The 17,684-nt window shown below is 39.4% G+C and overlaps 1 protein-coding gene across 1 annotated transcript in view; it reads left to right on the top strand.

Moving 5' to 3' along the window:
* The window catches only part of LOC106793158 (homeotic protein ultrabithorax-like), a 116,238-nt gene extending 115,106 nt beyond the window's left edge, over positions 1 to 1,132 (top strand). The window contains exon 4 of the mRNA XM_014759846.1: positions 885 to 1,132. The gene's annotated coding sequence lies outside the window, so the exon portion shown is untranslated. The remainder of the gene's footprint in view (positions 1 to 884) is intronic.
* Positions 1,133 to 17,684: the final 16,552 nt, after the last annotated feature.

Below are 17,684 nucleotides of genomic sequence, written 5' to 3'. Positions count from 1 at the left end.
ATCGTCGATGTTTAAAAGACAAATTGTTCGTTCTTTATTTTTTGAAAGTTTAACTGGACGTTACATGATGCAGCGCGCTTTTCCGAATTCACAACGTTTGCTAGATTGCAGTGTGGCGAGAGTGCGAGTTATATTTCTACCGTGTTGCCGGGGTCGGGGTCGGGGCTGGGGCCGGGGCCGGGGCCGTGGTAGAATCGTTTCGCAATTTTAATATTTCAGTTTTTCGCGAGTTCCATTCTAGCTACGCCGAGTCCGGGCCGAGTCCGAATAAATCCATTCAAGAGAGGGCCACACATTGTTCGATTCTCGTGGAAACGTGTTTTTCACATCTTCCTGTATTTCACACGCTACGAAGGTATCATCTCGTTGAATGAAGAATGGCTCGTGAAATTGGACTTTGCGTTTCGTAAAAATATCATGACTTTTTCAAATACGCCCGCGCTTGTTATATTTTACTTACATGAACTAAACTAATCTCACGTTCTATCTATCCTCTTTTACTTTTTCAAGTTGGAATATTTAACGAGATTAAAAAAAAAAAAAAGAAAAAAAAAATAACATAGAAGCAAAAGAAGTCGCTGTTTAAAAATCGTTCCGTTTCGTAGCACGAAACGAAGAAGTATTACATCTTCTTCGTTATTCAACTCGTTGAATCTTTACCGAACCAAAACGTGCCATGGCCAACTTTTAATTAACCTTTCTACACTCTCATTTTCTCTCCCTCTCTCTTAATTTAAATATTAAGATCTCAATTATCTTTTTCCCCCTTAACGATAAAGACAAAAAGAACAAAAACAAAAAAAAAATTAAAAAAAGGAACAACATTGAAGGTGAAAATGATGGGATACGATCTAACGGGGAATTTTGTCTGGTTTATGTTTCAGGTGAGTGGCAGGCCGCACCCCGCTGTCTCTGTAATGCCAAATAGATGGTCGACGTGCATATCCGTTGATCGTCAATTTATCGGTTGCGGCGAATCAGATGCTGCACCGGTGAGTGACGAACCCCCCGGACCTCCCGTAGCTCACTTTGACCAATATTCTCCCAACGCACATACGTACACATTCGAACACATTCACGTATATATAGACACTGAAAATGCGCAAACACATAAGACACGTAAAGAAATGGTGAGAGAAAGAAGAAAAGAAAGAGAAAGAGAGAGAGAGAGAGAGAGAGAGAGAGAGAGAGAGAGAAATACTTAGACACGACACATAAACATGAAAACTTGATATCCAAAACGTACGTAGAATGTACGCATCCGTACTATAGTTTAACACTGTCGTAGTTGATATCCCACAGCCAGAATATCCCTCTTCGGTCTCTGTCCGTAGCTTCTGCTTTGTCGTAGTAAACTCGTAGAAATGGACAGAGTGAGCTTTCGACACGGTCACCGTTCTTTTCACAAGACAAGAGTGTATTGATTCTAAAAAGGATCTTTCTTCCGTGTTCGCGACGTCCTTCGTTCGACGTCGTTTCCTTTTTCGGCAGCGTATTTTCTCGAGATAGTTCCAAACGAAACTAACTTTATTTCTAAGCAATCCGAACTTCCTCGAGATCGTCGTTGTCGTCATCGTCACCGTCGTCGTCGTCGTCGTCGTCGTCGTTGTCGTTGTCTTGGGGGATCGACGATATAGCAACGTCTTTGCGTATGCGTTGCGGACGCTGGTAACGACCAGCTCGTCCGTTGCGCCTCTACGAAACCTAAATACGTAATGAAGGCTAAACAAGTATTCGTAAGTTAGTTATAGCGAGTAGAGAGTAAACAATAATAACAACAACAACAATAATAAAACTACAGATGGAAAGTTAAACTTAATGGAAAGGTCGGGGAGCAGTAAAAAAATGCCGCGAAAAATAAATAATATGTTCATACGTGAGCACGATTGATTATATTTTTTCGCGGCTCGATGTACAAATACCGTAGGTGTACGTTCTTCTTCTTATTCTTCTTATTCTTATTCTTCTTCTAATATTTCCTATTCTTCTATTTCTTATCATTAATGTATTATTGTACCTTCAAATTTGTTGTATCGCCTATTTCGTTGCACGCTCGCTCACCCGTTTACTTTCGAATGATCCGTCTGCTAAATGATTACTGTTAACTACGATGTTATGTTTTTGTTATTTTTATTATAATTACGAGACGACACGAGAATACGTTTCCGTCGTCCGTAAATCTGACAAATTGAACGCGTGCGAAACGTTTCTGTGTAATCATTTAATAAACGTGACGGACGACGTACAAACGATTCTTTCGATCGATAAAAAATGTTATATTATGTTGATATTCGCGATAAGAAATTTGTTAATTTTATAGAAAAACTTTTATGAAAATATTAATTAGATAAAAATTCGCTTATAAAAAATAAAACGTATAGATAATATCTTTCAGAGCGCGTTCTAAATGTCTCTTAATATTTCTTTTCTTCTTCTCTTTATTTTTTTTTATTGTTTATTTTTTATCTTTTATTCGTCTAACGTCGTCCTCCAAGAAGCAAGACGATTATAGAGTTATAGAGATCAAAATCTCTATATTTATATATATATATATATATATAAAAAATATCGTACGTACCTACGTTAGTACCTAGAAAGCCTGCGAGATGAGAAGGAAGAGCGTGTCGGCGCTACCATAAGTAGTAACGCTGTTCTCTAGTTAATGTATGTATACGAATACCTAATCGCTAAGGTTGAACATTTTGCGAGAAGTAAGATTTTAGATAAACGCAGTATTTCATAAGAATGAAAAAAAAAATTGTAATGTTAATAAATAATTATTTATTTTGTGGATCTCGAAAAGATGGTTTGAACAAAAAATAGAAAAGAAAAAAAAAAAGAAAGAAAGAAAACAAAACTAGAATCTTTTATCTGCTACGCTGTGCTATAAGTTATGAATTTAGGCAAGAGTAGGCATAATTTAGAAGGGTAGACGTTACCCGCGTGCGTAGTGGTGTAGATGTATTTGTGTAAACGTTTCACGTGGCAACGATCCTTTTTTGTAATATATTAGAATATTCGTTGTTTACCAATCCGAATCCCAGATTGCGTGTGGAAGTACGAAAGGGAACGAAAGAGATAACGAGAGAGAAAGAGAATAAAAGAAAATTTGCATGCGTATATGTGTGTTGTGTATGCATGCGTTTAAGTGTGAGAGATAAAGAGAACATGTGAAGAAAAGAAATGAAAAAAAAAGAAAGAAAGAGCGAAACAGGGCCACACCTGCCGTTTACGTATAACGTTGTAATGGAACGCTCTCTTTTAGAAGCGGTCACCGTTCCGAAGCCTGTTGTAATATTACATTGATTATACGATTGCTAAAAAAATAAATGCTATATAAACTTAATAACGAGTCTTCGCTTCTTTCGCTGCGATTTCCGTCGTAGCACAAAACCTTTCGATATTTATCTCCGCTTCCTGGATCCTTTCCTAATCATTAACGATAATTAATTCTACATGTAATTGAATTTCCTTAGTAATTACTTTTTTATTAACTTATTCAAAGTTGATTCGTTAGAACGATCTTATTTAAACATACGTTTCTTTGCCTTTACGTTTATCCATGATCGAGATAAAGGATAGAAAATAGAACGGATATTAGATTTGCAGCGGGAAGAGGATTCACCGAAGAAAGGATAGTTACGTAAGATCGGCTCGCACAGTGTCTATCTCTCTCTCTCTCTCTCTCTCTCTTTCTCCCTCTCTCTAGCCTTCTTTCTCTCTCGTTCTCTCTCAACATAGGTTTTCGAATTCCATCGTAAATTCCGTTAAACGTCTGCAGAATCTTTATCAATTCGACGGCAATATCCGGTGACCGGCAGAGGAACGTGCGAGTGCGGTTTTACGACGCTTAAAAGCGCTCGTCGTTGTCATCGAGGGTGGTGGCATCGGGGGACGAGGAGGACGGCGGATTTTTCCAGAGAAAAACCGCGCCTTTAAAGGGCCGACGTTGATCTGGGGGTCGAGTTTTCCGCGTACGTTCATAAGTCTCCAAATGCTTCGGGATATTAATATGTTATTGCGGAAAGACTCCCTCATGAAAGTCGACAAGGATCGCAGAAATATGTCGCATGCGCGCGCGCGCGCGCGCACTCACACAATGAGAGACGCATGTACGAGCGAGAAAAAGGGATAGGGTAGAATTTTCCTCGTCGATAGTGTGTCCTGCTATTCTCCAACATAGTCGGGGCTAGCTTCAACGAGCCAACACATCCACGTCGCGTGGACCGTTCCAGTGGAATTCAGCAGACGCCATTTGTATTAATGAAGCCCCCACCTCGAAGTCCACGCCACACTCCGACAATGCTGCACACCCGATGAATTATGTACTTACGCTCGAACCGAACGAAACACCGATATCTAGGCACGAGCTATACTTTCCCATTTCTATCACGCAAAAGTGGACCTTCGGCTTTTCTCATCGTTCGACCTGGATATCTCATATATTCCTTCCTCTTTTTTGCTCTTTCTCTTTATTTTTCTTTATTTCCTTTATATCGGTCGTTCGCTAGTTCGAGTCACGTTTATTCGGACTTACCATTGGGCGATGAATCCTGGACTTTTCGGCTATCTTTGCGGCATATAGATATTTTTATTTTTTATTGCTGGGACCGGTATCTTGAACGTTGAAAAAAAATATCTATAAGGCTCATAGTCCATTCGTTATCTCGTTATAAATGGGAGCAAACATACATAGATGGTGACTCGTACGATGAATACTATAAAAAGATTAAGCACGAGGATGGTTAAGAATTCGTGCTTTTTTCAGACAAAGGGTGCGAGGGGAGTGGCTTGGTAGAAGCTGCGTAAGCACAACCCATTATCCGAAAGACATAGGGAACATCCATCACCTCCTGGCGCGGATAAAACGACCGCTTTACTTTGGATTACAGGGGGTGCAATTTACAGCAGGCGCGAGAGCACCTGTTCGTTCTTCCTTAGATGGAAAGGTGGGGTTGTAAGGAAACGTGGAGGGTTGGATATCTTCGAAGGGGTGTAGGAATAGCGTGCCTCGCAGACGTTGCGGTAATTGAATCTCAGTAAGTCCTTCTATATAGGTGTATCCACTTAAGCAACTGCCCCACCTACCAACCTTCTCCTTTCTTCTTTGCCTTTTCGATCCTTCTTCTTCCTCGTGATTTTCTCTTCTATATCCTTCGCTAAGAGAAGCTTTACGTTCTTGATGAGCAAATTCTCTGCCAAGCTCGACTTATCTCTCGCTTTTGCTCCTGTGAACTATTACCGGCTCGGATGGAATTTTTTCTGGATAATCTATTTTATTTTTATGGTCAAAAAACGAAGACTTTTAAATACAATTTTTATGTTTCGTCGATCGTAATAACTGATAGTTATACTATGCAAATGAATTAAATTAGAATTTTATTGTATGAAATTGATCGATACGATGAAAGAATTCAATTGCCATGATTTTCGTGTTCTCATCGATTCGAGAGAACGTACACCAAAGCGTAAAACCCATTTCCAATGGCCTTCCGTAGTAGTCTTCGCAGGCAAAGCTATGAAATCCTGATGTACGATTCTCACGTTTCAGCGGCTCCTTGGCTCTAGCCGACTTGATATGAATGTGTTAGGTGTAGATGAGCCTAGCGTGCTCCGCCCTCATATAATTACTTCGCGCGCTCTCGGCGTAGTCGAACCCTCGTTCCCGCGTACCTGCCATCATCCCACTCCTCCCAGTCTTTCTCTCTCTCTCTCTCTCTTAGATTTTAGTTTCCGCGGTGTTAGAGAAACGAGAGGTAGCGATGGTTACTGCTCGTTGTGTAGTCGTGGAGAACTTGTGAATGTTTCGGTGTAGCGTGCAAACAACACAACTAAAGGGTAGCTCGTTTGAGAGAGAAAGAGGGCCGAGGGAAGAGGGAAAGAGCTGGGGGTTGCGGCCGGGGTGAGGGAAACATGGCAGGGGGAGGTTATTAGGCAACGCAGCACCTCATCCCTCATCCACGTAACCGCGGCGCAGCGTGTATTATGTAACAACACGGAAACGAAGCATGGGGTGGCTGCTTGTATGAGAGGCAACGCTGGTAGTGCTGGCTGTGTTGCTGCTACCAACTGGATGAGCTAAGCGGGGAGGGTGAAAGGATACTTGCTCAGTGTGCCGCCGCTGGTATTACATGCTTCCGTAACGGCACGCTCAAAATAAGTGTTTGCTTGTTGTAACTCTCGGACGAGCTCTATTATTTTCACGAAGATTTGATTTTTCTACTTAATCCGTTCTACTCGAGGATCGTTTTTATAAGTATTTATTTTTAATTTTCTTTTTTCTTCTTTCCTTCTATCCTTTTTTTTATTCTACTCCGTATCGAAAAGTCCGTAGCAACGAATTAAATCATACGAGTGTTTTAAATCAAGACGAGTTCGCACCTATAATTGCCTTCGCACGGAGCTTAAGCTTTGATGAATGTCAGCGATGACTTCGCAAAATGATCCCCCCACAATTAGTCACGAGAAGTATATTTATCGTGGATCTAGCGATGGTTTAATTTAACGTCCAAGCTCACGCTACAATATCCCGTTTGCGAGCTTTTCGTTCGAGGATGATGGAGTTTGTGCATCGTTCGGGCTTTCCCGCATAAAGCCGAGACTCTTCTTCGATTTCTTTTTTAACTTCGTAGCTTCTAATTCCGTCTGAGAGCCTGCAAAAACGTTGAGGCTAACGTACGACGAGCTGGATTCTCAGTAACGTCTACAGAGATACCATCTCCCCTTACGACCCCGAGATGTCCCTGTTTTGCCTGTAAATATCGAATGCGACTAACGTCACCTGGATCCCACTTTGATCTGTTTATCCCGGCAGTTAAAGTGTCATGCTTCCTTATTAAGATTATTTAAGACTTTCTCGCTAACCCCTTTTCCACGAAATTCAAAAGTACATAGAAAATATACAACCTACCAACTAAATCTATATTACACTTACGAGTACATTTAAATATAAATCTGGCTCTCTTGTATATTGACAAAATAGTTATCCTATTTTGATATATTTTATCTAACGAAGCGATCGAATTTAAATTCTATTCCCTATCGAAAATAATCAGACTCATACAAAATTCAAGAACAGCCACTAACAGCTGGACTAAGTCCTTTTCTTGGATAGGATTGTCCGATGAAGGAATAATACAAATGCGCTAGACAGAGGAGACCGACCTACCCCTTACTATCTGTACACCCGTCGCCCACAAATAAATCTTTCCGCCCTCTAATTGGCCTTCCCTCCATTTCCTCGTCTCATACCCTGGTCGACCTAGTCCTTCTTCTCTTCTCTCTCTCTCTCTCTCTCTCTCTCTCTCTTTCTGTTCACTATGCTTTCCTCCTCCTTTCATCTACCCTATCCTCGCTTCTATTCCTCTCTTTCCCCGTTCTCATCTCTTCTCTCTCATCTCATCTCGGCTTTGCTTCCCTCTCACCTAAAGGCGAAACGGGCACGGCTCCAGGAAACGTCCTCATCTCCAACCCCGACTCTCGTCTTTCTCCCACCTTCCCCCCTTCCTTCTCCTCTTCCTCCTCCATCTCCTTCTCTTTCTTCTCCTTCTCCTTCTCCTTCTCTTTCTCTTTCTCTTTCTCTTTCTCTTTCTTTACATCCTCCGACACCCAGTTTGCTCAAATTATTAGAATTATTAGACGTTATATTGGCCGCAAAGTGTTCGTATCTTCGCCAAAACTCAATTATGAATGAAGTTAGCTGGTAATTTTACACAATTCCATTGTCGGAGCTCGTACCAATTTTATTTCTTATTTTCGAATGAAAAATCTTGGATAGTTGACCTATCATACATCTCTTGATAATATTATGAACGTTTACATTTATTTACTGCTCGATGTCTGATGCATATGGGTTATGAATTATTACCAAGAATTGGCAGAGATCCAAGCAATAAAATCGATAACACATTATTTGGAATAACCTCAGCTTCTCGAATATAATCTCATAAATATAAGAATAATTTGAACATTCTCGAGAAACTAACTCAAGGTCAACAGATCGTCACGTTTTTTAAACGCCTTTACCTTTTCAAGAGGTGACAATAGGTTAGTAACGTAAGATTTTTAAAGAGAACAAAAGCAAAAAATAGGAAATAAATTTTGTCCCAAGGCTAAGACAGACACCTGTCATTATACATTTTATTGTTAACAATGCCGAACGAAATAGGTGTTAAGCACGAGATTTACCTAAGAATAAGGATCGTCCCCGAAACGAGGTCGCGCTAACGTTTTCGTTAAATAAAACGAAAAAACTCCTCTCCAAATCCAAGCGGCTTCGAGATTGTCATAGATTTTAAACATTCATGTTGGAATTTTGGATCGAAACCGCAGAATCCTTGGCTAGGAATCTTTGAGGACGACTAGAAATACCTGATACTTCTCTCTCTCTCTCTTTCTCTTTCTTCCACTTTCTTTCTTCCTTTCTTCCTTTCTTCCTTTCTTCCTTTCTTCCTTTCTTCCTTTCTTTCTTTCATTCTTTATTTTTTATCTCAAGGTAATGCAGGCTGTTTTCGGAAGTGTAACAATCGAATGACCTAACGGGACTTAGGATCGTCCGAGCTCGTTGTTTGCGGAAACGACGCCGATGGTTTTTTGACCGGCGGGCTGACTGACGCGTACAGTTTACACACGTTAAGTCTTTTATCGTCTCGTCGACCTAACAAGAAAAAAAAGAAAAAAAAAGTAAAAAGGAAAAAAAGGAGATGCAGGTCGTTTTATGTCACAAAAAATAAGAGCAAGTTAGTAGGATGGGCCAAGGACGTTGCCGTCGGATTGTCAAGCGTAGAACCAATGAAGAAACTCGTAAATCTAGAGCAGCACGGGTGGTAACTTTTTGCTTACTTATACTCTTACACATACCGTATTCTCTTTTATTTAACTTTTTTTTTTATTCCTTCTTTCTTTTATTCTTTCTCTTTTTTACGAGAAGCGTCTTCTCGTAGCTTCAGAAAAGAAGCTACTTTTTAAAAGAAAAGAAGAAAGATGAATTCTTTTTTTTTTCTTTTGTTTTGTTTACGGAAGTCTCGATTTTATTAATAAATCACGTAATATGAATTTAAATGTAAAACATGTTATATTCACATGTGTCTCTCTCTGAAAGTCAAATCTTTTATTTTTTACAACATTGAGAATATTTAAGAAAGTACGATTAAAACACGTGATAGTAGTCACGAAAAAGCGTCCTTAAAAAAATCAGACATAAAGCGACGAAATAAAATCATTCTTTTAAACGATACCATGACTTCTGGAGTTTAATTGTAAGCAAAGAAAAAAAAAAGAAAGAAAGAAAAGAAAAAAGGGTTCGCCAAGTCTGATTCATAGGTCAGCAATGACAAACGCAACGTCCTCGTTTCGGTAAGCACCGTATTCCCGAATACGATATAGATGAGGTGGGGGAGAAAGAGGAGAGAAATAAGTAGAATTCGTTTCACCCTCGAATGTGACGGAGCGAAACGGAATTTTACATGGCGTGCGATCGCGAAACAAAGGACTAGGATAATCACGAACGATCCCACGGGACGATAGGTCGCATTCGGTGTAGGAATGAGAAGGATAGGAATAAAGAAAGATAGAGAATAAAAGTGAGAGGGGTAAAAAGTGAGTTCATAATAAAGCGCGAAGAAGAGAGGTACCTACGTTAATTTGTAATCGTTTTTGCGGTTGGCCGATGGGCGCGTCCGTATTGAGTGCTTTCCAGTCTTGAAAAAGGGCCGGTCCGTTAGCGTACCATAGGGGCTTCTCTTTGCTGGGGGAAACCATCATAGTTATGCAGATCAACGAAGGGCGGTATGGTGGCTGACAGCAGTATAATAACTACCTCTAAGGCTACCCTGCCGTGCTAAAATAATGCTCGAGCAAGCCGTATAACGTTTAGTCTTGCTCCTTTACTTTCCTTCTGTCTTTCTAGCAAGTATCATAATAATCTCACTCTGAGGCAATAAAAATAATTATTTCAAGAGTAATTTCGAGGTTTACCAAAAATTGAATTTATTCTCATTCGTAAGTTTTTAATCTGTTATATATATAATTTAAGATGAGAAATATATAAATTTCGTTTAAGTTGTATTTTGAGTTAAAATAAAAATCAATTTAGTTAGAAATAAATAAGAATAAAAGAAAAATTGAAAGACTATTTGGTAGGTAGGTACTAAGGTAGAATTGCAATGGCTAGGAACGAGTAAGATCAATGAGAGAGAAAAGAAGGCGAGACTCAAGAGAGGCAAGAAACGGAAGAAGAAGTATCAGAAGAAGAAGAAAAAGAAAAATGGAGAAAGAGAATGAGAATGAAGAAGAGAGATAGAGAGAGAGAGAGAGAGAGAGAAACTGTGAGCGTGATGTATTGTAGCATCGAGCATTCGAGCATCGAGAGGACTTTGGCGGAAGGGTGGAGGAGTAAGGTGGTTGGAAGGATTCGTTCGAAAGGGGAGGAAGATGAAGGGTGAGGGGACTCGAGGGTGTGTAGTTACTCGACTAGAGTCGAAGAAGGAGGAAAATAAGGGGTTGCTCGGCGCCGCCGCCCAATGCTTGGCTTGCAAACCGACTTCCGTCCTCCGCGCGACTATTCAGACGCTGCTGCCGTTTTTACCGTCCTACGAGGAGTAACGAAAAAAGGAAAGCGAAATATCCTCTCTCGCTCTTTTCTTTCTCCAAAGGTATATGTAACTTACCTATATAGGGTGTTTCACAAGTATCCGTAGTAAATTTAAAAACCGATTTTCCACTCTCGCAAAAAGAATATCAAATAATAAAAAAAAGGAAGATATGTTTGATAATGATTTTTAAATATTACGTCTCAATTGAAATACGTAGCTTTTACTTGAAAATCAATTCGTAAATTGTTAATTATTGACACATCTCTCTATTAGAAAATATAATACTTATTTAAAGATATTTAAGAAACACCCTGTAGGTAGGGAATAGAAAAAGAGGAAAAGTCTAAGCATCGGTCTTTTCCGAGGCTTCCGCGAGCTATGGTCTGTTGGAACATAGGAGTGTTCTAGAATTTTTCGTAGGTACGCGAGGAACTAGAAGGACGGAAGGAGAAATAGAGTGAGAGAGAGAGGGGATGGAAAAAGGAAAAAGAGAAAGAAAGAGAAATAGAAAGAGAAAGAGAAAGAGAAATAGAAAGAGAAAGAGAAAGAGAAAGAGAACAAGCTAGTGTCCAAGAGCGTCCACAATATATCTTCGGTCTTATCTGCCGCTCGCTGTTTACTGCCCGATAGACTCCGCAGATAGGAGAGTCCTGCATCACCCGGTCCGCGAGAGCCGAGTCACTTACTTTTATATATGTTGTTACTTACGTCACCGGTTGTAAGAGGGTCGTGCTTGGCTTGCTTTGGAGATTCGGTGAGACAAGTTGGAAAATGCTGATGGCCCGGTTGAGATACGACCGACGGCAGACGGCGACGCCGACGTCGCGCCTAACCACGATGAAGTCTACTCGAGTCGAACCATCCTACCAGCGCCTACCAATGCTGCGATTTTCTCAGAAAAAAAAAAAAAATCTTCTATTCCTTCCATCCTGTCGTCATTGTCGGATATAATTTACGTGAATTCCGAATAAGAAACGCTATCGCAAAGTTTCGGATATCTTATTTTTCTTTTTTGAAATAGAAGGATAAAGAAAGATTCAACTAGAGTTGGAAAAATGATTCAATTTGATGCTTGCGAAGGGAACCAACTTGATATGGTTTCTCGAAATAAAGGATAAATCGATTCTAGAACTATATATAGTGTCTTATATTTTATTGGAGATCTTATCACTGTTAGAATGTAGATACATTGTACGTAGATATACTGTTCGAAAAACGAATGATTAGAGGATTCGATTAAAACTATTTCTCGGTTCTATCTGGAGTCTGATTGATCTAGAAACTCAGACAAATAGCTTCAAGTTTTCGAACTATTCTCATATATTACTAGGATACTACTTGTAATACTTGTTCACTCTTAAATCGATGCATTTGTAAAACATCGAATGCGTGGTAAAGTTTCTAGTCGGGTGACGTTTATCGCAGTCTGTAGAAAAACTTGATGCGCACGAGCGTTCGCCTGACGAAGAGGTAATCGCGCGTGTGAAGCACGTTTTATCGTTTGCAATACCTGTTGGACTTTTTATGTATAGCGTAACGAGAATTTCACATTAAAACAGCCTTTCGCGTTTCTGCCGCCGTTCTGCACCGACTCGAATACCATAAATTTTCAATCTGTCATTCTCGTGTCAAAGAAGGGAGAGTGGCAATTTGAAAAATCTCTTGGACGAGACGATCGAATAAATTTCTGCGACACACTAACTTATAATTAATGAATATTACCTATAGAAATGTAAGTAAGTCAAATTAAATGAGATATTTTTTTTTCTTGCGATTAACGATATTGTCATTGTTTTCTAATACTATTTTTAAAAAAAAATATTCAGAAAGAAAAGCTATTATAACAGAGGACGACATCCTAATAAAAAGAAGAAGAAGAAGAAGATACTCAGAAAAAAAAAAACCGTGTTTGAAATAAATCGAATTTCATCTTAACGATGATTAAACAAAAAAATTAGAGAAAATTAAGAGGATACACGAACTAGGCATGAAGAAAGTATTAAAGATACAGAAAGAGAGAGAGAGAAATAAAAAGAGAAAGCAAGCGTCGTTCTCGTACCGGAACTTCCTTCCTTCCTTCCTTCCGTTCGTTGATCGACGAGAAAAGTTTTCTCGTCCCACAGATATGGGTCGGGATCTTTTTCCGTGATGCTTCTTACTATCCCCCACCAAGGCTCTCTTCTTTTCCTTCAATTTCTTTTTCAAAGAAGAAAGGAGAAGCAAGGCGAATCCACCGTAATTTCGAGGTAACTTTTTCTTAGCCTCGAGACGTATCGTTCACAGAAGCTCATGAAAGTTTGATGACGAAAGCAGAAGTTAAGAAATCGCAGGAAGCTAAGGCGAGTCGTTTCGGAGGTGTATCCACCGAACGTTTCGTTTCCGTCGCGACACGAAGAAACTGGACCGCTCGAAGAAAACCTTGTGCCTTTCTAAAGTCGCATATAACGTATTGTACTGCAAGAAATACAGGATATTGCTTACGCTGGCATTAAACGAAACTTCGTTTTATCGTAATTGTAAATGGGGGGGGGGGGGGGGGTGGCGGAGTCGAAGAGGGGTAGTATCGGTAGTAAATAAATAGATACTTTTCAAACTACTACAAGAATAAATCGAATATATTAAATCTCGACTTTTCTGAGCTACTTTTTCAGAAAATCAACCCTAACGTACAAAATGATTGAACTGTATAATGAAAAGATAAAATATAAAATATATAGATAACCTGTTATACTTTGAATACGTCGAAGAAGTCTGATTCTTAGGAAAATAGAAGAAAAGACTAAGAAGGTCGGCCATCTTCGTTGGTTTGAAAAGTAGGAGAAGTGGAGGGTAGAGACAAGGAGCCAGTCTACGTCGTTACGTCCCCTCGTTTTTAGCGAAGGAACTGCATGGGACAGCTGTCGACGTACGGTTTACCGTACTTTGTCGAAGTAAAACGGGCCATGGGACGAAGCCAGTTCTTCCAACATAAAATCCCCTCTTTCTTTTACCTTTCCTTTATCGTAACATTTTCAAAGTGAACACCTCAGTACGCACTAGGCTAGCGAATAAACTCGAGTTAAACGCGTTCTAGAATATTTATATTTCGAGTCACTGAAAATTCATTTCCTACGACTACTATATCAGATAATCGTTGACAGTGTCGTAAATTTTTTAACGGCAAACGAGAACTATAAAGTAAGATAATAACTCGAAATAGAATTCGCGAAGCTATTGTGCAAAAATTTGTGTTAATTATAATAAGAAATAAGCAATTTCTTGTCGTAGAATTTTTCCCCAAAAAAAAAGAAAAGAAAAAAGAATAAGGAAAAAAACAAGGAAAATTCTTTTCCTCGGTATTCGGGATTCTTCGTGTAAGGGCCATTTCGCGACGTCATTAATAACGAGGCGTCCTTATGATGAAATATGGATTGCGAATATCTGAAATATGATAATAAACGTGAAATATCGAGGGAGCACGGAAAGTGGCTGGGCGGCTTGCGATCCCTCATCGTACAAAGCCTTCGATAAGGCCGCTATTGGAATCTCGATGGAGGAGGAAGGAACAGTGGGGGCTAGTGGGAGGGTGGAGGAGGGTGGGGGATGCTCGACGATATCGGATTTGAACCGTCTCGAGGGAGAAAGGACGAGGTGGAGCTACCGCGTTCCTGTGTCGTCGTCGTCGTGGATGTTAAAGAAAGAGAGAAAAAGAGATGAAGATAAACGAAAGAAAGAAAAGAAAAGAAAAGAAAAAAAAAAGAAAGGAAGGAAAGAAAGAGAGAAGAATAATAAAGGAAGGTGAAAACGCGAGTGCGCGCGCGCGCTCGCACATGACCGTCCATCTACCACTTCTCCGCGGATAAAATTTAGATAGATGAGCTATGGATTTATGGCAACCCCCGTAATATCGTATCTCTATGTGAAGTCGCTAGGGAAAACGCACTGCCGATGGAGGACGCGTACGAAGCGCGAAGTGTGTCCGTAGTCCGGCCCTCTGTCAACGCTACGCGAGATTTGATTAATGCCGATCGTCTGCTGATGGCGCACCGAGAGATTTATTAAAAGAGGTATTTACCGTTTCTACCACCAATCGATTCATCCTTACCGAATTTCAAACCAATTAGTATTATCTTCTTCTATACCTGCAAACAAAAGAATATATTCATTATTATCTATTACTTTAACTTCAATTACAATTGTCTGATCTTTTTCGAAATGATTAAATGATTAATATGCTTTGCAGATGACGAATACTGATTACTTTTGTATGGTCAGAGTATAATACATGCAATTAAAAAGTAATTAAGATATCATTTGAGTAGTTTTGCCGTTAGACTAACCCTGTTTTTGTTTTACTTCTTTTCGAATATTACCATGCAAATTTTAACTTGTATTAAATCATTAAAGTATCAATTTAAAAGAAAAAACAGATATACTTATAAGATAGTGTATCCTATCTGTTGAGATACGACCATGGTTTCTTTATCGCATGGTTTTTCTCAGAAACGAAAAAGAGATTCACCCTCCGGTAAATAGGCAGCTCTTGATTACCCTTGAGATTTATAGTACAATTTGTAACACTTTAAAAAAAGACGATGGCCCTTCTCGCCCTGTCCAATAAGAGATTCATTTCGTGGAACTAATTTTTTCTTTTTTTTTTTTTTTTATTGTCTTCTAAGCTAATTTTACGAAAATTGTTTTCTTTTATTATTATTATTATTTTTAAAAGAGAATATTTAGAAAAGTCATTACTACAAATTCATTTATAAATTACAATGGAAACAAATGTATTTGAAATAAAAGCGGCAAAATTTAAGACTCGTCATGGACGACCGTATTCAACGCATTAAGAACATTTTTCGTTCTCCCCAAGCAACGAATTCAAAACCGATCATAACCATAGATCTTTAAACGAATAGAAAAAGAAAGAAAGATCGCATAGATAGATAGGGTATATACGTTTCTACGTTTGCAGAATTTGCAGTTTCTTTTTTTCGAATCGTTTGAAAATTTACGATCCAAGTACGTAAATGCCAAAGCTACCGCAAAATGACAGACGTACGTACGATGAAAGCGCCCGATTCGCAAACGTCGTTAAATAACAACGAGGAGAAAAAGTATGTTCTGCTTGCCCGAGGATGCACATGTAAAGTAATATATTTTACGCGTAGATATGTAGATATACGAATACAGGGTGTGTCGATGTTGGGTGTCTCTCTCTCTCTAAACGATTATTTCTTAACGTCAATACGATCATGAAAATTCGTCTCTTAATCATTTTCTCTCTCCCTTTCTTTTTCCCGTTTTTCTCTATTTTCTTCCAATAGGAGAGAACATTTAATCCGAAATGTATACAAAGTAAAACGCGATTCGCGTACAAAAATTTTCAAATGGTCGAAAGCGAATTCTTTCAGTGACACCCCGTGCGGCTTCTATTCACCTCGATGGATTCATATACACGCCACGATCTATGCACTTTTGCTTCGCACATCGTCGAAAGAGTCGGGAAGTCATTGAAAAAGGGAGGTTTTGTCAGAATACGAGATATACCGACGAGGATTGGGTCGGAATTGGGATGAGTTCGAGAGTTGGAGGCTGAGGGATGGGGGTATAGTGGGTGGTAAAGCTGGAGGTGGAAAGAGGGTTGTAGGCAGAGGGAGGTAGTCGCGGTGGTAGTGGTGACGTTCGTGGAGTACGCCAGGTGGAAGTGGGAGGAGAACGGAGGTAGGGATGGAAACAGATATATATCCATGGCAATGCGTTACGGGTTCAGCTAAATCCGCCATGATGAATGTGTTGGCGGGAATAAATCCGCAATGCACACCCCCACTGCCTTCCTCTAGCTCCCCTACTCTCTTTGACTCCTTCTCTCTCTCTCTCTCTCTCTCTCTCTGTCTCTTTTCCTCTCTCTTTCACTCTATCTCTATCTCTAACTCTTTCTCTCTACCTCTATCTAGCCTCTTCCACACCTCGCATCCCTTACGCCATCTTTCCCATCCCCTTAACTGTTCGTTCTCGTACACTCTGGAAACGTGTCTATCTCTCTTTACTTACCCCTTCCTCTTCTCATTCCTTCTGTAGCTTCCCAACCAGCTATTCCGGCATTCTCCGAGTTACTATAACGTTGGTGAGGTAGAGCTACCGATCCTGGTTTGTTCAGCTGGACAATAACGTTTCAATGGAAAGGATCGAGCATACTGAAAAAGATCATTTTAAATAATCACTAGTCAAAAATTCGGAAATATCATTTTGTAAATTATTATTATAGTATGTAAAAATCGTAAAATTAAATTATTAACGCTTTACCGAAAAAAGTTCGTATTAGTATTCGTAAAAATCGATCAAAGTCAAATCAAGAATTTTTTCACAAAAAAACAGAATTTTTATACCGTTTTCATTCTACTCTTTATTTAAAACATAGATAGCATATGTATAAATATATATATGTATGTATGTATAACCATGTGGAGAGCAGGTAGACGTTTATTAGGATTTATAGGTCGGATAATTTCACGGCTGCCGCGCGTTTTTTATCTGCGCGCTCAGCGAAACGCAGCGATCGCGAACTCGAGCAAGAAGTGGAAATGAAAGAGCATCCCGATTGTCGTTCCCTCTCTTCGTCATTACGCTCGATAAAATCTCGGTCGCGAGTTTACCCGCGACTTTGGATTTTTCCAATAAATCTCTTAGGCACGTCATGCTATATCTTTTTACCCATGTCTTTTTTGAATCCTATCTTTGTTCGCAGTAATCTCGATTCTTTGAATTTCACGCTTCGGTTGTACGACGTAATTACTCGAATGAATTAACACACTTAAATGAATAAATACATTCAAGAAATGTTATTTAATAAATAACTTTGACGAACAGATGGCTATAAATTGAACCTTACAATCGTATATAAAAAATAATATGTCATTTTATTTCTATGGTATTTATATTTTGACGTGAAAAAATATAAATGCAAAATGAATGAATGAAACGATGCCTAAATTTTGTAGGAAGGGTTCTAATCAGACTTGTTGGTAATAACGAGGAAAGCAATCAAGCTTTTTGGAGGTATCTGATAGGATCTCGATCGGTGGTAGGCCGAGGTAGCGGTTTGTGGACGTT

This window comes from Polistes canadensis, unplaced genomic scaffold (genome assembly GCF_001313835.1).
Source record: "Polistes canadensis isolate GaletaPanama2010 unplaced genomic scaffold, ASM131383v1 scaffold_11, whole genome shotgun sequence".
Lineage (NCBI taxonomy): Eukaryota > Metazoa > Arthropoda > Insecta > Hymenoptera > Vespidae > Polistes > Polistes canadensis.
Note: the sequence above shows the minus strand (reverse complement) of the source record. Positions and strands in the feature narration are given on the sequence as shown.